The sequence below is a fragment of the Oncorhynchus nerka genome, linkage group LG26 (assembly GCF_034236695.1).
Source record: "Oncorhynchus nerka isolate Pitt River linkage group LG26, Oner_Uvic_2.0, whole genome shotgun sequence".
NCBI lineage: Eukaryota > Metazoa > Chordata > Actinopteri > Salmoniformes > Salmonidae > Oncorhynchus > Oncorhynchus nerka.
The window spans coordinates 54,180,307-54,201,025 of record NC_088421.1 but is presented as its reverse complement, the minus strand read 5'-3'; the positions used below and the strand labels follow the sequence as shown (position 1 = coordinate 54,201,025).

Genomic DNA, 20,719 nt, shown 5'->3' with positions numbered 1-20,719 from the left:
CCGGAGCCCTCCCCTTTACCCTCGCCGGCTTCTGGCTGGCTGCGGCCGTGGCGAGGGTGTGTGTTCTTGCCGTAAGCCCTTGGCCTCCAGCAGCCCCGCCTCGCTCTCCGGGCCCTCCCCCTTTACCCTCGCCGGCTTCTGGCTGGCTGCGGCCGTGGCGAGGGTGTGTGTTCTTGCCGTAAGCTCCTGGCCTCCAGCAGCATCAGAGCCTTGGTCTTCTTGGTCTTGGGTGAGGTCACGCCCTCGTGGTCCAGCTTTACTAGGGGTTCCTCTAGCAGGGCCTTACGCCCATGTCGCACCCCGCCCTGCCCTCCCACCCCGTCCTCCCCCGGGACATGCCTGGGTCTGGAGATACCAGGAATAAAGGTGCTAGGGTCCGGTCTGGATCTGACAGCAGAGAGGTCTGAGCTGGGTCTGGGTTTAGAGGTACTGGAGCTGGGCCCCGGGCTGGTTCTGGGTTTAGAGGTACTGGAGCTGGGCCCGGGGCTGGGTTTAGAAGTACTAGAGCTGGACCCAGGGCTGGTTCTGGGTTTGGAGGTACTGGAGCTGGGCCCAGGGCTGGTTCTGGGTTTAGAGGTGCTGGAGCTGGGCCCAGGGCTGGTTCTAGGTTTAGAGGTGCTGGAGCTAGACCCAGGGCTGGTTCTGGGCCTGGTAGAAGGATCCAGGGTGAGCCTGGGTTTGTTATGGTTCTGTTTGGGTCTGGAGATTGCTTTGGGAGCGGTTCTGGGTTTGTTGTGATCAGGACTAAAGTTAGCTGCAGGGACTTCTGGGAGTTCTGCTGTAGAGTTAGGTCTAGGTTTGGATTTTGGTACGGAGGTAAGGTTAGTTTTAGGGTTAGGTAGAAGAGGCTTGGGTCTGATGATAGGGGAAGTAGAGTTGGGTTTAAGTAGTGGAGGGGAGAGTTTAGACTTAGGGTTGGTTTTAGGGTTAGGTTGGGTGCTGACGTTACAAGAGGTGAGGTTGGGTTGGCTGTACAGGTCCACCCTTAGTATCTTCCGTAAGGGGCTGGGTGGTAGAGGGAGGGGGCTTGGGAGAGGCTGGGCTGGGTCTCCTAGGGTTCTGGCTGCGTGGGGGCAGGCAGGCTGGGGGTGCTGGTGGGCTTGGAGGGTCGGCCTGGTCCCGGCCTGGGGGCAGACAGGGGTCTTTCCTGAGCAGGTCTCTGGGAGGAGGAGGGCCTGTCCTGGGCTGGTCTGGTGGGGAGCTGAGGTCTGTCTGGAGCCTGGCTGGGTCCCGGGGGGGGTATCGTCTCCCGGGGGTCTGGGCTCACTGGGGGCTCTAGAGGGAAGGAAAGGCAGGAGTTAACAAATGACTGACCTGAGTTTACAGACCTAACAGGGATAACAGACCTAACAGGAATAACAGACCTAACAGGGATAACAGACCTAACAGGGATAACAGACCTAACAGGGATAACAGACCTAACAGGAATAACAGACCTAACAGGAATAACAGGGATAACAGACCTAACAGGAATAACATAATCTACAGACCTAACAGGAATAACATAATTCACAGACCTAACAGGAATAACATAATCTACAGACCTAACAGGAATAACATAATCCACAGACCTAACAGGAATAACATAATCCACAGACCTAACAGGGATAACATAATCCACAGACCTAACAGGAATAACATAATCCACAGACCTAATAGGAATAACAGACCTAACAGGAATAACATAATCCACAGACCTAACAGGAATAACATAATCCACAGACCTAATAGGAATAACAGACCTAACAGGAATAACATAATTCACAGACCTAACAGGAATAACATAATCCACAGACCTAACATGAATAACATAATCCACAGACCTAACAGGAATAACATAATCCACAGACCTAACAAGAATAACAGACCTAACAGGAATAAAATAATCTACAGACCTAACAAGGATAACATAATTCACAGACCTAACAGGAATAACATAATTCACAGACCTAACAGGAATAAATAATTCACAGACCTAACGGGAATAACATAATCCACAGACCTAACAGGAATAACAATCCACAGACCTAACAGGAATAACATAATTCACAGACCTAACAGGGATAACATAATTCACAGACCTAACAGGAATAACATAATCCACAGACCTAACAGGAATAACATAATTCACAGACCTAACAGGGATAACATAATCCACAGACCTAACAGGAATAACAATTCACAGACCTAACAGGGATAACAGACCTAACAGGGATAACATAATCCAGAATTCACAGACCTAACAGGAATAACATAATCCACAGACCTAACAGGAATAACATAATCCACAGACCTAACAGGAATAACATAATTCACAGACCCAACAGGAATAACATAATCCACAGACCTAACATGAATAACATAATTCACAGACCTAACAGGAATAACAGACCTAACAGGAATAACATAATCCACAGACCTAACAGGAATAACATAATTCACAGACCCAACAGGAATAACATAATCCACAGACCTAACATGAATAACATAATTCACAGACCTAACAGGAATAACATAATCCACAGACCTAACAGGAATAACATAATCCACAGACCTAACAGGAATAACATAATCCACAGACCTAACAGGAATAACAGACCTAACAGGAATTACATAATCCACAGACCTAACAGGAATAACATAATCCACAGACCAAACAGGAATAACAGACCTAACAGGAATAACAGACCTAACAGGAATAACATAATTCACAGACCTAACAGGAATAACATAATTCACAGACCTAACAGGAATAACATAATCCACAGACCTAACATGAATAACATAATCCACAGACCTAACAGGAATAACATAATTCACAGACCTAACAGGAATAACATAATTCACAGACCTAACAGGAATAACATAATCCACAGACCTAACAGGAATAACATAATCCACAGACCTAACAGGAATAACAGAATCCACAGACCTAACAGGAATAACATAATTCACAGACCTAACAGGAATAACATAATCCACAGACCTAACAGGGATAACATAATCCACAGACCTAACAGGGATAACATAATCCACAGACCTAACAGGAATAACATAATTCACAGACCTAACAGGGATAACATAATTCACAGACCTAACAGGAATAAAATACCTAACAGGAGTAACAGACCTAACAGGGATAACATAATCCACAGACCTAATAGGAATAACAATCCACAGACCTAACAGGGTTAACAGACCTAACAGGAATAACATAATCCACAGACCTAACAGGAATAACATAATCCACAGACCTAACAGGGATAACAGACCTAACAGGGATAACATAATTCACAGACCTAACAGGAATAACCTAACAGGAATAATTCACAGACCTAACAGGAATAACATAATCTACAGACCTAACAGGAATAACATAATCTACAGACCTAACAGGAATAACATAATCCACAGACCTAACATGAATAACATAATTCACAGACCTAACAGGAATAACATAATTCACAGACCTAACAGGAATAACATAATCCACAGACCTAACAGGAATAACATAATCCACAGACCTAACAGGAATAACAGAATCCACAGACCTAACAGGAATAACATAATTCACAGACCTAACAGGAATAACATAATCCACAGACCTAACAGGGATAACATAATCCACAGACCTAACAGGAATAACATAATTCACAGACCTAACAGGGATAACATAATTCACAGACCTAACAGGAATAAAATACCTAACAGGAGTAACAGACCTAACAGGGATAACATAATCCACAGACCTAATAGGAATAACAATCCACAGACCTAACAGGGTTAACAGACCTAACAGGAATAACATAATCCACAGACCTAACAGGAATAACATAATCCACAGACCTAACAGGGATAACAGACCTAACAGGGATAACATAATTCACAGACCTAACAGGAATAACATAATTCACAGACCTAACAGGAATAACATAATCTACAGACCTAACAGGAATAACATAATCTACAGACCTAACAGGAATAACATAATCCACAGACCTAACATGAATAACATAATCCACAGACCTAACATGAATAACATAATCTACAGACCTAACATGAATAACATAATTCACAGACCTAACAGGAATAACATAATTCACAGACCTAACAGGAATAACAGACCTAACAGGAATAACAGACCTAACAGGGATAACATAATCCACAGACCTAACAGGAATAACAGACCCAACAGGAATAACAGACCTAACAGGGATAACATAATCCACAGACCTAACAGGAATAACAGACCCAACAGGAATAACAGAACTAACAGGAATAACAGACCCAACAGGAATAACAGACCCAACAGGGATAACAGACCTAACAGGAATAACAGACCTAACAGGAATAACAGACCTAACAGGGATAACATAATCCACAGACCTAACAGGAATAACAGACCCAACAGGAATAACAGACCTAACAGGAATAACAGACCCAACAGGAATAACAGAACTAACAGGAATAACAGACCCAACAGGGATAACAGACCCAACAGGGATAACAGACCCAACAGGGATAACAGGAATAACAGGTCTCTGATTGGCTCACCAGGTTTGGGTTTCTTGGCAGGTCTCCCTCTGCCCTTGGGGGCGGAGTCCCCCGCTTTAGGCCTCGTCTCACTGGTGTCCTTGCTGCACTTCCTGACACGCCTCCTGGAGCAGCTGGCCACTAGCAGCGCGGGGGAGGGCTCAGCACCTACAGGGGGGCAGGTTTAACATCAGAAACATCACACAGACTGAACAACCCGACTGGGAAAGAATACAAGAGTGTGAGAGTGTATCCTTGTGTGTGTGTGTGTCCTTGTGTCCTTGTGTGTGTGTGTGTCCTTGTGTCCTTGTGTGTGTGTGTGTCCTTGTGTGTGTGTCCTTGTGGAAGTGTGTGTGTCCTTGTGGGAGTGTGTGTGTGACTCCTTGTGTGAGTCCTTGTGGGAGTGTGTGTGTGTGTGTCTCCTTGTGTGAGTCCTTGTGGGAGTGTGTGTGTGTCTCTCTTGTATGAGTCCTTGTGTGTGTGTGTGTGAGTCCTTGTGGGAGTGTGTGTGTGTGTCTCCTGTATGAGTCCTTGTGGGAGTGTGTGTGTGTCTCCTTGTGTGAGTCCTTGTGTGAGTCCTTGTGTGTGAGTCCTTGTGTGAATGTGAGTCCTTGTGTGTGTGTGTGTGTGAGTCCTTGTGTGTGTGTGTGTGAGTCCTTGTGTGTGAGTCCTTGTGTGTGTGTGTGTGTGTGTGTGAGTCCTTGTGTGTGTGTGTGTCCTTGTGTGTGTGTGTGTCCTTGTGTGAGTGTGTGTCCTTGTGTGAGTGTGTGTCCTTGTGTGAGTGTGTGTCCTTGTGAGTGTGTCCTTGTGTCCGTGTGTGTCCTTGTGGAAGTGTGTGTGTGTGTGTGTCCTTGTGGAAGTGTGTGTGTGTGTGTCCTTGTGGAAGTGTGTGTGTGTGTGTCCTTGTGGGAGTGTGTGTGTGTGTGTCCTTGTGGGAGTGTGTGTGTGTGACTCCTTGTGTGAGTCCTTGTGTGAGTGTGTGTGTGTGTCTCCTTGTGTGAGTGTGTGTGTGTGTCTCCTTGTATGAGTCCTTGTGTGTGTGTGTGAGTTCTTGTGTGTGCGTGTGTGAGTCCTTGTGTGTGTGAGTCCTTGTGTGTGTGTGTGTGTGTGTGTGAGTCCTTGTGTGTGTGTGTGTGTGAGTCCTTGTGTGTGTGTGTGTGTGAGTCCTTGTGTGTGTGTGTGTGTGAGTCCTTGTGTGTGTGTGTGTGTGAGTCCTTGTGTGTGTGTGTGAGTGAGTCCTTATGTGTGTGTCCTTGTGTGAGTGTGTGTCCTTGTGTGAGTGTGTGTCCTTGTGTGAGTGTGTCCTTGTGTGAGTGTGTCCTTGTGTGAGTGTGTGTCTCCTTGTATGTGTGAGTGTGTGTCTCCTTGTGTGAGTCCTGTCCTGTGTGAGTGTCTGTCCTTGTGTGAGTGTCTGTCCTTGTGTGAGTGTGTCCTTGTGTGAGTGTGTGTCCTTGTAGTCAGGAGGCAGCAGTCTGATGTGGGAGAGGGGGCTGTATCTTGTAGTCAGGAGGCAGCAGTCTGATGTGGGAGAGGGGGCTGTATCTTGTAGTCAGGAGGCAGCAGTCTGATGTGGGAGAGGGGCTGTGTCCTTACACTGTGTCTTGTAGTCAGGGGCAGCAGTCTGATGTGGGAGAGGGGCTGTATCTTGTAGTCAGGAGGCAGCAGTCTGATGTGGGAGAGGGGGCTGTATCTTGTAGTCAGGGGGCAGCAGTCTGATGTGGGAGAGGGGCTGTATCTTGTAGTCAGGGGGCAGCAGTCTGATGTGGGAGAGGGGCTGTGTCCTTACACTGTATCTTGTAGTCAGGGGCAGCAGTCTGATGTGGGAGAGGGGGCTGTATCTTGTAGTCAGGGGCAGCAGTCTGATGTGGGAGAGGGGCTGTACCTTGTAGTTAGGGGTAGCAGTCTGATGTGGGAGAGGGGCTGTATCTTGTAGTCAGGGGCAGCAGTCTGATGTGGGAGAGGGGGCTGTGTCCTTACACTGTGTCTTGTAGTCAGGGGGCAGCAGTCTGATGTGGGAGAGGGGGCTGTATCTTGTAGTCAGGAGGCAGCAGTCTGATGTGGGAGAGGGGGCTGTATCTTGTAGTCAGGGGGCAGCAGTCTAATGTGGGAGAGGGGGCTGTATCCTGTAGTCAGGGGGCAGCAGTCTGATGTGGGAGAGGGGGCTGTGTCCTTACACTGTATCTTGTAGTCAGGGGGCAGCAGTCTGATGTGGGAGAGGGGGATGCGACCCCGTGTCACCGTCATCAAACTCCACCGTGACGAGGTCATCACTGTCATCACCGTCTGAACTTCCTGTACAGACAGGAAGGGGTTAAAGGAACAGGTCACCTAGATTCAAACGTGCCCTTGAAAGTAGCTAGATAGACGTCAATACACACCAGTTATTAGTTCAGTGAGGAACAGGTCACCTAGATTGAAATGACTAGATGTGTCCAAACGATTGGCTGGTGATGAGACTATAAAACAGTATTTCTCAAATGGGACGTTGTCTTCTCAATTTTATTTATCGGCTTTTCTAGTTTTTTTATTGGTCAGCTATTACCGGCTAATGGAAACCCTGGCGTGTGTGTTGCCGTTGACTACGGTGCCGGGGTAGAGACAGTGGTACTGTGCGTTACCGTTGACTACGGTGCGGGTAGAGACAGTGGTACTGTGCGTTACCGTTGACTACGGTGCCGGGGTAGAGACAGTGGTACTGTGTGTTGCCGTTGACTACGGTGCCGGGGTAGAGGGAGTGGTACTGTGCGTTGCCGTTGACTACGGTGCCGGGGTAGAGGGAGTGGTACTGTGCGTTGCCGTTGACTACGGTGCCGGGGTAGAGACAGTGGTACTGTGTGTTGCCGTTGACTACGGTGCCGGGCTAGAGACAGTGGTACTGTGCGTTACTGTTGACTACGGTGCCGGGGGTAGAGGAGTGGTACTGTGCGTTGCCGTTGACTACGGTGCCGGGGTAGAGGAGTGGTACTGTGCGTTGCCGTTGACTACGGTGCCGGGTAGAGGGAGTGGTACTGTGCGTTACCGTTGACTACGGTGCCGGGGTAGAGACAGTGGTACTGTGCGTTACCGTTGACTACGGTGCCGGGGTAGAGACAGTGGTACTGTGCGTTACCGTTGACTACGGTGCCGGGGGCAGAGGGTGTGGTACTGTGCGTTACCGTTGACTACGGTGCCGGGGCAGAGACAGTGGTACTGTGCGTTACCGTTGACTACGGTGCCGGGGGTAGAGACAGTGGTACTGTGCGTTACCGTTGACTACGGTGCCGGGCAGAGACAGTGGTACTGTGCGTTACCGTTGACTACGGTGCCGGGGTAGAGACAGTGGTACTGTGCGTTACCGTTGACTACGGTGCCGGGGTAGAGACAGTGGTACTGTGCGTTACCGTTGACTACAGTGCCGGGGTAGAGACAGTGGTACTGTGCGTTACCGTTGACTACGGTGCCGGGTAGAGGCAGTGGTACTGTGCGTTACCGTTGACTACGGTGCCGGGGTAGAGGCAGTGGTACTGTGCGTTACCGTGGACTACGGTGCCGGGTAGAGGGAGTGGTACTGTGCGTTACCGTTGACTACGGTGCCGGGGTAGAGGCAGTGGTACTGTGCGTTACCGTTGACTACGGTGCCGGGTAGAGGCAGTGGTACTGTGCGTTACCGTTGACTACGGTGCCGGGTAGAGGCAGTGGTACTGTGGTTACCACGGTGCAGAGACAGTGGTACTGTGCGTTACCGTTGACTACGGTGCCGGGGTAGAGGCAGTGGTACTGTGCGTTACCGTTGACTACGGTGCCGGGGTAGAGGGGGAGTGGTACTGTGCGTTGCCGTTGACTACGGTGCCGGGGTAGAGACAGTGGTACTGTGCGTTACCGTTGACTACGGTGCCGGGGTAGAGACAGTGGTACTGTGCGTTACCGTTGACTACGGTGCCGGGTAGAGACAGTGGTACTGCTGGCTCCAGTATGCAGCAACACGACAGCCTTCAGGAAGATACCAGACTGACGAGGGCATCACATCCACAATCTGGAATAACACACAGAATAACACACAGAATAACACACATTAACACACACACACACACAGAATAACACACACACACAGAATAACACACATACACACACACACAGAATAACACACATACACACACAATAACACACAGAATAACACACAGAATAACACACAGAATAACACACATAACACACAGAGACACAGACGTAATGAGATGTACTCACAGCCTCCTGCAGGAGTTGTTCCAGACTGTAGATATGAGGTCTGTTCCCTCTCTCCCCCTCCACCACCACACTGTAACTACAGAACAGAGGTCAGGGGTCAGGAGTTGTTCCAGACAGTAGATATGAGGTCTGTTCACCTCTCTCCCCCTCCACCACCACACTGTAACTACAGAACAGAGGTCAGGGATCAGGAGTTGTTCTAGACAGTAGATATGAGGTCTGTTCCCTCTCTCCCCCTCCACCACCACACTGTAACTACAGAACAGAGGTCAGGGGTCAGGAGTTGTTCTAGACAGTAGATATGAGGTATGTTCCCCCTCCACCACCACACTGTAACTACAGAACAGAGGTCAGGGGTCAGGAGTTGTTCCAGACAGTAGATATGAGGTCTGTTCACCTCTCTCCCCCTCCACCATCACACTGTAACTACAGAACAGAGGTCAGGGGTCAGGAGTTGTTCCAGACAGTAGATATGAGGTCTGTTCCCTCTCTCCCCCTCCACCACCACACTGTAACTACAGAACAGAGGTCAGGGGTCAGGAGTTGTTCCAGACAGTAGATATGAGGTCTGTTCACCTCTCTCCCCCTCCACCACCACACTGTAACTACAGAACAGAGGTCAGGGGTCAGGAGTTGTTCTAGACAGTAGATATGAGGTCTGTTCACCTCTCTCCCCCTCCACCACCACACTGTAACTACAGAACAGAGGTCAGGGGTCAGGAGTTGTTCTAGACAGTAGATATGAGGTATGTTCCCTCTCTCCCCCTCCACCACCACACTGTAACTACAGAACAGAGGTCAGGGGTCAGGAGTTGTTCCAGACAGTAGATATGAGGTCTGTTCACCTCTCTCCCCCCCTCCACCATCACACTGTAACTACAGAACAGAGGTCAGGGGTCAGGAGTTGTTCCAGACAGTAGATATGAGGTCTGTTCCCTCTCTCCCCCTCCACCACCACACTGTAACTACAGAACAGAGGTCAGGGGTCAGGAGTTGTTCCAGACAGTAGATATGAGGTCTGTTCACCTCTCTCCCCCTCCACCACCACACTGTAACTACAGAACAGAGGTCAGGGGTCAGGAGTTGTTCTAGACAGTAGATATGAGGTCTGTTCACCTCTCTCCCCCTCCACCACCACACTGTAACTACAGAACAGAGGTCAGGGGTCAGGAGTTGTTCCAGACAGTAGATATGAGGTCTGTTCCCTCTCTCCCCCTCCACCACCACACTGTAACTACAGAACAGAGGTCAGGGGTCAGGAGTTGTTCAGACAGTAGATATGAGGTCTGTTCCCTCTCTCCCCCTCCACCACCACACTGTAACTACAGAACAGAGGTCAGGGGTCAGGAGTTGTTCCAGACAGTAGATATGAGGTCTGTTCCCTCTCTCCCCCTCCACCACCACACTGTAACTACAGAACAGAGGTCAGTGGTCAGGAGTTGTTCCAGACAGTAGATATGAGGTCTGTTCCCTCTCTCCACCACCACACTGTAACTACAGAACAGAGGTCAGGGGTCAGGAGTTGTTCCAGACAGTAGATATGAGGTCTGTTCCTCTCTCCCCCTCCACCACCACACTGTAACTACAGAACAGAGGTCAGGGTCAGGGAGTGTATTTGCATTTGTATTTATTATGGATCCCCATTAGTTCCTATCAAGGCAGCAGCTACTCTTCCTGGGGTTTATTATGGATCCCCATTAGTTCCTGTCAAGGCAGCAGCTACTCTTCCTGGGGTTTATTATGGATCCCCATTAGTTCCTGTCAAGGCAGCAGCTACTCTTCCTGGGGTTTATTATGGATCCCCATTAGTTCCTGCCAAGGCAGCAGCTACTCTTCCTGGGGTTTATTATGGATCCCCATTAGTTCCTGCCAAGGCAGCAGCTACTCTTCCTGGGGTTTATTATGGATCCCCATTAGTTCCTGCCAAGGCAGCAGCTACTCTTCCTGGGGTTTATTATGGATCCCCATTAGTTCCTGCCAAGGCAGCAGCTACTCTTCCCGGGGTTTATTATGGATCCCCATTAGTTCCTGCCAAGGCAGCAGCTACTCTTCCTGGGGTTTATTATGGACCCTATTGGTTCCTGCCAAGGCAGCAGCTACTCTTCCTGGGGTTTATTATGGATCCCCATTAGTTCCTGTCAAGGCAGCAGCTACTCTTCCTGGGGTTTATTATGGATCCCCATTAGTTCCTGTCAAGGCAGCAGCTACTCTTCCTGGGGTTTATTATGGTTCCCCATTAGTTCCTGCCAAGGCAGCAGCTACTCTTCCTGGGGTTTATTATGGATCCCCATTAGTTCCTGTCAAGGCAGCAGCTACTCTTCCTGGGGTTTATTATGGATCCCCATTAGTTCCTGTCAAGGCAGCAGCTACTCTTCCTGGGGTCCAGCAACATTAAGACATTTATATCTGTGAGTTTAAAACATTTCACAACACAGCGCTTGATGGTTTTTGCGACTGCACTTGAAGAAACTTTAAAATGTTCCAGATTGACTGACCTTCATGTCTTAAAGTAATGATGGACTGTCGTTTCTCTTTGTTTATTTGAGCTGGTCTTGCCATAATATGGACTTGGTCTTTAACCAAATAAGGATATCTTCTGTCCACCACCCCTACCTTGTCACAACACAACTGATTGACTCAAATGCATTAAGAAGGAAAGAACTTCCACAAATTAACTATAAAGAAGGCACACCTGTTAATTGAAATGCATTCCAGGTGACTACGTCATGAAGCTGGTTGAGAGAATGCCAAGAGTGTGTGTCATCAAGGCAAAGGGTGGATACTTGAAGAATATAAAATATGAAATATATTTTAATTTGTTTAACGATCTTTGTTGGTTACTACATGATTCCATATGTGTTATTTCCTAGGTTTGATGTCTTCACTGTTATTTTACAATGTAGAAAATAGTAAAAAATAAAGAAAACCCCTTGAGTGAGTCGGTGTTCTAAAACGTTTGACCAGTAGTGGACATTATCAAGAATTTCACACATACTATCCAGATACTGACTGTTAGCACTTGGTGGTCTATAGCAGCTTCCCACCAGAATGGGCTTTAGGTGAGGCAGATGAACATGTAGCCATATGACTTCAACAGTATTTAACATTATCCACATACTGACTGTTAGCGCTTGGTGGTCTATAGCAGCTTCCCACCAGAATGGGCTTTAGGTGAGGCAGATGAACCTGTAGCCATATGACTTCAACAGTATTTAACATTATCCAGATACTGACTGGTCTATAGCAGCTTCCCACCAGAATGGGCTTTAGGTGAGGCAGATGAACCTGTAGCCATATTACCTCAACAGTATTTAACATTATCCAGATACTGACTGGTCTATAGCAGCTTCCCACCAGAATGGGCTTTAGGTGAGGCAGATGAACCTGTAGCCATATTAACTTCAACAGTATTTAACATTATCCAGATATTGACTGTTAGCACTTGGTGGTCTATAGCAGCTTCCCACCAGAATGGGCTTTAGGTGAAGCAGATGAACCTGTAGCCATATTACTACAACAGTATTTAACATTATCCAGATACTGACTGGTCTATAGCAGCTTCCCACCAGAATGGGCTTTAGGTGAGGCAGATGAACCTGTAGCCATATTACTACAACAGTATTTAACATTATCCAGATACTGACTGGTCTATAGCAGCTTCCCACCAGAATGGGCTTTAGGGGAGGCAGATGAACCTGTAGCCATATTAACTTCAACAGTATTTAACATTATCCAGATATTGACTGTTAGCACTTGGTGGTCTATAGTAGCTTCCCACCAGAATGGGCTTTAGGTGAGGCAGATGAACCTGTAGCCATATTACCTCAACAGTATTTAACATTATCCAGATACTGACTGGTCTATAGCAGCTTCCCTCCAGAATGGGCTTTAGGTGAGACAGATGAACCTGTAGCCATATTACTACAACAGTATTTAACATTATCCAGATACTGACTGTTAGCACTTGGTGGTCTATAGCAGCTTCCCACCAGAATGGGGCTTTAGGGGAGGCAGATGAACCTGTAGCCATATTACTACAACAGTATTTAACATTATCCAGATACTGACTGTCTATAGCAGCTTCCCACCAGAAGGGACTTTAGGTGAGGCAGATGGACCTGTAGCCATATTACTACAACAGTATTTAACATTATCCAGATACTGACTGTTAGCACTTGGTGGTCTATAGCAGCTTCCCACCAGAATGGGGCTTTAGGGGAGGCAGATGAACCTGTAGCCATATTACTACAACAGTATTTAACATTATCTAGATACTGACTGGTCTATAGCAGCTTCCCACCAGAATGGGCTTTAGGTGAGGCAGATGAACCTGTAGCCATATTACTACAACAGTATTTAACATTATCCAGATACTGACTGGTCTATAGCAGCTTCCCACCAGAATGGGCTTTAGGTGAGGCAGATGAACCTGTAGCCATATTACTTCAACAGTATTTAACATTATCCAGATACTGACTGGTCTATAGCAGCTTCCACCAGAATGGGCTTTAGGTGAGGCAGATGAACCTGTAGCCATATTACTTCAACAGTATTTAACATTATCCAGACACTGACTGTTTGCACTTGGTGGTCTATAGCAGCTTCCCACCAGAATGGGCTTTAGGTGAGGCAGATGAACCTGTAGCCATATTACTTCAACAGTATTTAACATTATCCAGATACTGACTGGTCTATAGCAGCTTCCCACCAGAATGGGCTTTAGGTGAGGCAGATGAACCTGTAGTCATATTACTACAACAGTATTTAACATTATCCAGATACTGACTGGTCTATAGCAGCTTCCCACCAGAATGGGCTTTAGGTGAGGCAGATGAACCTGTAGTCATATTACTACAACAGTATTTAACATTATCCAGATACTGACTGGTCTATAGCAGCTTCCCACCAGAATGGGCTTTAGGTGAGGCAGATGAACCTGTAGCCATATTACCTCAACAGTATTTAACATTATCCAGATACTGACTGGTCTATAGCAGCTTCCCACCAGAATGGGCTTTAGGTGAGGCAGATGAACCTGTAGCCATATTACTTCACAGTATTTAACATTATCCAGATACTGACTGGTCTATAGCAGCTTCCCACCAGAATGGGCTTTAGGGAGGCAGATGAACCTGAAGCCATATTACTTCACCAGTATTTAACATTATCCAGATACTGACTGGTCTATAGCAGCTTCCCACCAGAATGGGCTTTAGGTGAGGCAGATGAACCTGTAGCCATATTACTTCAACAGTATTTAACATTATCCAGATACTGACTGGTCTATAGCAGCTTCCCACCAGAATGGGCTTTAGGTGAGACAGATGAACCTGTAGTCATATTACTACAACAGTATTTAACATTATCCAGATACTGACTGGTCTATAGCAGCTTCCCTCCAGAATGGGCTTTAGGTGAGGCAGATGAACCTGTAGCCATATTACTACAACAGTATTTAACATTATCCAGATACTGACTGTCTATAGCAGCTTCCCACCAGAATGGGCTTTAGGTGAGGCAGATGAACCTGTAGCCATATTACTACAACAGTATTTAACATTATCCAGATACTGACTGGTCTATAGCAGCTTCCCACCAGAATGGGCTTTAGGGGAGGCAGATGAACCTGTAGCCATATTACTACAACAGTATTTAACATTATCCAGATACTGACTGGTCTATAGCAGCTTCCCACCAGAATGGGCTTTAGGTGAGGCAGATGAACCTGTAGCCATATTACTACAACAGTATTTAACATTATCCAGATACTGACTGGTCTATAGCAGCTTCCCTCCAGAATGGGCTTTAGGTGAGGCAGATGAACCTGTAGTCATATTACTACAACAGTATTTAACATGATCCAGATACTGACTGGTCTATAGCAGCTTCCCTCAGAATGGGCTTTAGGTGAGGCAGATGAACCTGTAGCCATATTACTACAACAGTATTTAACATTATCCAGATACTGACTGGTCTATAGCAGCTTCCCTCCAGAATGGGCTTTAGGTGAGGCAGATGAACCTGTAGTCATATTACTACAACAGTATTTAACATGATCCAGATACTGACTGGTCTATAGCAGCTTCCCACCAGAATGGGCTTTAGGTGAGGCAGATGAACCTGTAGCCATATTACCTCAACAGTATTTAACATTATCCAGATACTGACTGGTCTATAGCAGCTTCCCACCAGAAGGGACTTTAGGTGAGGCAGATGAACCATATGACTTCAACAGTATTTAACTTGAGATCCTCTCTAATCTTTACAGGAATGTGGTTCTGAATATAAACAGCAACACCTCCACCTTTGTCATTCCTGTCTTTTTTCTGTACATGTTATAACCGTGTATCGCTACGACTGTATCATCAAAGGTATTTATCTAAGTGAGTTTCAGAGATAGTCAAAATATGAATGTTATCTGTTTACTAGCAAGTTATTGACTTCATGAACCTTGTTACTTAACCTGTTGCTTCTACTCGGGACGCTTGCGTCCCAACTAGAGCTCTGGAAATGCAAATGCGCTACGCTAAATGCTAATAGTATTAGTTAAAACTCAAAAGTTCATTAAAATACACATGCAGGGTATCGAATTAAAGCTACACTCGTTGTGAATCCAGGCAACCCAGATTTTTAAAATGCTTTTCCAGCATGAGAAGCTATTATCTGATAGCATGCAACACCCCAAAAGACCCACAGGGGACGTAAACAAAATAATTAGCATTTCGGCGTTACACAAACCGCACAATAAAATAGAAAACATTCATTACCTTTCACCATCTTCTTTGTTGGCACTCCTAGATGTCCCATAAACACTATTTGGGTCTTTATTTCGATTAAATCGGTCCATATAAAGCCTAGATATCGTTATATGTAGACTGTGTGATAAACGAAAAAACATTGTTTCAAAACGTAACGTAATTTTTAAATTCAAAAAGTCGACGATAAACTTTCACAAAACACTTCGAAATACGTTTGTAATGCAACTTTAGGTATTAGTAAACGTTAATAAGCGATAAAATTCATCAGGAGGCGTGTAAAGATCATTAGCTGTCCGTCTGGAAAAATGTCCTACTAGAAACTCAACGAAAATATCCGGTCCTAGACCTAAGGAAATACGGTGCCCTGCATGTGTTTGACCAAGAAAAAACTCGAAGGGAAATGACAAGACTCTAGACACCGTGTGGAAGCTGTAGGTACTGCAACCTCAGTCAATTAAATGTGGTTCACCTTTATCAATGGGTTCAAGTAGCGCATGGATATATTTTCCCATTTTCAGTGATCAGTTTTTCCTGTGCTTTTCGATGTAAATGCCGTTCTGGTAAAGCCACAGCAGTGATTTAACCAGTTTTTTTAAACGTCTGAGTGTTTCTATCCACACAGACTAAGCAAATGCATATACTATATTCCTGGCATGAGTAGCAGGGCGCTGAAATGTTGCGCGATTTTTAACAGAATGTTCAAAAAAGTAGAGGGTCGACTGAAGAGGTTAAGGTATTATCTAAGTGAGTTTCAGAGATAGTCAGAATATTAATGTTACTAGCAAGTTATTGACTTCATGAACCTGGTTACTTAAGCGACATATGTTAACGTGGGCTATTTAAAAATAAAAATAACGTTTCTGTGATGCTTGCTTGTTTTCATTGCTTTACTGGGAAGCTCAGCAGAAGTAGACATGCTCATGTTATTTATGTTAGTGCAGGGTGAGCTGCACACAGTGGACTTCCTACTAGGACACACCACCTCAGTGATAACAGTATAAATATGGCTTAGAACAGTAAGGGGCCTAGACAGCTGCCCTGGGGAATTCCTGATTCTACCAGTAAGGGGCCTAGACAGCTGCCCTGGGGAATTCCTGATTCTACCAGTAAGGTGCCTGGGGAATTCCTGATTCTACCAGTAAGGGGCCTAGACAGCTGCCCTGGGGAATTCCTGATTCTACCAGTAAGGGGCCTAGACAGCTGCCCTGGGGAATTCCTGATTCTACCAGTAAGGGGCCTAGACAGCTGCCCTGGGGAATTCCTGATTCTACCAGTAAGGGGCCTAGACAGCTGCCCTGGGGAATTCCTGATTCTACCTGGATTATTATGTAGGAGCTTCCAACAAAGAACATCCTATTTTTTGAGCACTTTTCTGTGATGCAGTATCAGAACAGTATTACTCTGGCACAAAGGCACATGGATTACTGTCTACAATAGCAGTAGGATCAACAGAGGCATTCAGGGCAGAGTTTATCGGGACATAAATGAGGTAACTTACATCGTGTCTACCCTGTGTGGTGCGTAGTGCGTGTACTCACATGTCCGGGGAGTGTACCGTGTTGACGTGTCCAGCATACAGCAGCTGATCATCCATGGGGATCAGAACCCTCAGACCATCCTGAAGAGAGTCTTTATCTAACACACACTGGACCGGAGCTGGATCAATATAGCAATAAACCAATCAATACACCAATCAATATACACCAATCAATATACACCAATCAATATATCAATCAATATACACCAATCAATATACACCAATCAATATACACCAATCAATATAAACCAATCAATATAAACCAATCAATATACACCAATCAATATATGAATCAATATACACCAATCAATATACACCAATCAATATATCAATCAATATAAACCAATCAATATACACCAATCAATATACACCAATCAATATACACCAATCAATATATGAATCAATATACACCAATCAATATAAACCAATCAATATACACCAATCAATATATCAATCAATATACACCAATCAATATATGAATCAATATAAACCAATCAATATACACCGTGCTTTTACAATCATTGTTTGCTGTTTGGGGTTTTAGGCTGGGTTTCTGTACAGCACTTTGAGATATCAGCTGATGTACCAATCTATATAAATAAATTTGATTTGATTTGATTTGATAAACCAATCAATATACACCAATATACACCAATCAATATACACCAATCAATCAATATACACCAATCAATATACAATCAATATACAATCAATATATCAATCAATATACACCAATCAATATATCCAATCAATATACACCAATCAATATATCAATCAATATACACCAATCAATATACACCAATCAATATACACCAATCAATATACACCAATCAATATACACCAATCAATATACACCAATCAATATATCAATATACACCAATCAATATATCAAATCAATATACACCAATCAATATACACAATCAATATACACCAATCAATATACACCAATCAATATATCAATCAATATACAATCAATATAAATATACCAATCAATATACACCAAATATATCAATATATACACCAATCAATATACACCAATCAATATAAACCAATCAATATACACCAATCAATATATCAATCAATATAAACCAATCAATATACAATCAATATAATCACCAATCAATATACACCAATCAATATACACCAATCAATATACACCAATCAATATACACCAATCAATATAAACCAATCAATATACACCAATCAATCAATATATATGAATCAATATAAACCAATCAATATACAATATTGTTTGCACCAATCAATATATCAATCAATATACAATCAATATACAATCAATATCAATCATATATCAATCAATATATCAATCAATATACACCAATCAATATACACCAATCAATATACAATCAATATACAAATCAATATATCAATCCAATCAATATACACCAATCAATATACACCAATCAATATACACCAATCAATATACACCAATCAATATACAATTAATATACAATCAATATACACCAATCAATATACACCAATAATATACACCAATCAATCAATATACAATCAATATATCAATCAATATATACAAATCAATATACACCAATCAATATACACCAATCAATATACACCAATCAATATACAATCAATATACAATCAATATACACCAATCAATATACACCAATCAATATATATATACACCAATCAATATACACCAATCAATATATCAATCAATCAATATATCAATCAATATACACCAATCAATATACACCAATCAATATAAACCAATCAATATACACCAATCAATATACACCAATCAATATACACCAATCAATATACACCAATCAATATACACCAATCAATATACACCAATCAATATATCAATCAATATACACCAATCAATATACACCAATCAATATAAACCAATCAATATAAACCAATCAATATACACCAATCAATATATCAATCAATATATGAATCAATATACACCAATCAATATATCAATCAATATACACCAATCAATATACACCAATCAATATACACCAATCAATATACACCAATCAATATACACCAATCAATATACACCAATCAATATATCAATCAATATACACCAATCAATATACCAATCAATATACACCAATCAATATATGAATCAATATACACCAATCAATATACACCAATCAATATATGAATCAATATACACCAATCAATATACACCAATCAATATACACCAATCAATATATCAATCAATATACACCAATCAATATAAACCAATCAATATACACCAATCAATATACACCAATCAATATACAATCCAATCAATATACACCAATCAATATATCAATCAATATATCACCAAATCAATATACACCAATCAATATACACCAATCAATATACACCACACCAATGAATATACAATAATATACAATCAATATATCAATCAATATACACCAATCAATATATCAATCAATATACACCAATCAATATACACCAATCAATATACACCAATCAATATACACCAATCAATATATCAACGCATCAATATATACACTAACACAGTGCATTTATTACATTACAGCCTGATTCTAAAATGTATTAAAATAAAATGTTTTACCACATCAATCTACACACAATACCCCATAATGACATCACAATACCCCATAATGACATCCCAATACCCCATAATGACATCACAATACCCCATAATGACATCACAATACCCCATAATGACATCCCAATACCCCATAATGACATCACACTACCCCATAATGACATCACAATACCCCATAATGACATCACAATACCCCATAATGACACAACAACAATTTATACACACCAACGTATCTACATAACCAGTCAACTAACCAGACGACAGAGTCCTCTCAGCCAGACTGATATCTACACACCAACGTATCTACATAACCAGTCAACTAACCAGACGACAGAGTCCTCTCAGCCAGACTGATATCTACATAACCAGTCCACTAACCAGACGACAGAGTCCTCTCAGCCAGACTGATATCTACATAACCAGTCAACTAACCAGACGACAGGGTCCTCTCAGCCAGACTGATATCTACACACCAACGTATCTACATAACCAGTCAACTAACCAGACGACAGAGTCCTCTCAGCCAGACTGATATCTACATAACCAGTCCACTAACCAGACGACAGAGTCCTCTCAGCCAGACTGATATCTACATAACCAGTCAACTAACCAGACGACAGGGTCCTCTCAGCCAGACTGATATCTACACACCAACGTATCTACATAACCAGTCAACTAACCAGACGACAGAGCCCTCTCAGCCAGACTGATATCTACATAACCAGTCAACTAACCAGACGACAGGGTCCTCTCAGCCAGACTGATATCTACACACCAACGTATCTACATAACCAGTCAACTAACCAGACGACAGAGTCCTCTCAGCCAGACTGATATCTACATAACCAGTCAACTAACCAGACGACAGGGTCCTCTCAGCCAGACTGATATCTACATAACCAGTCAACTAACCAGACGACAGGGTCCTCTCAGCCAGACTGATATCTACATAACCAGTCAACTAACCAGACGACAGGGTCCTCTCAGCCAGACTGATATCTACATAACCAGTCAACTAACCAGACGACAGGGTCCTCTCAGCCAGACTGATATCTACACACCAATCGTATCTACATAACCAGTCCACTAACCAGA

The 20,719-nt window shown here is 43.8% G+C and overlaps 1 pseudogene; it reads right to left on the bottom strand.

The window, feature by feature from the left end:
* Positions 1-20,719, bottom strand: part of LOC135564923 (trinucleotide repeat-containing gene 18 protein-like) — a 151,269-nt pseudogene that overhangs the window by 11,086 nt on the left and 119,464 nt on the right.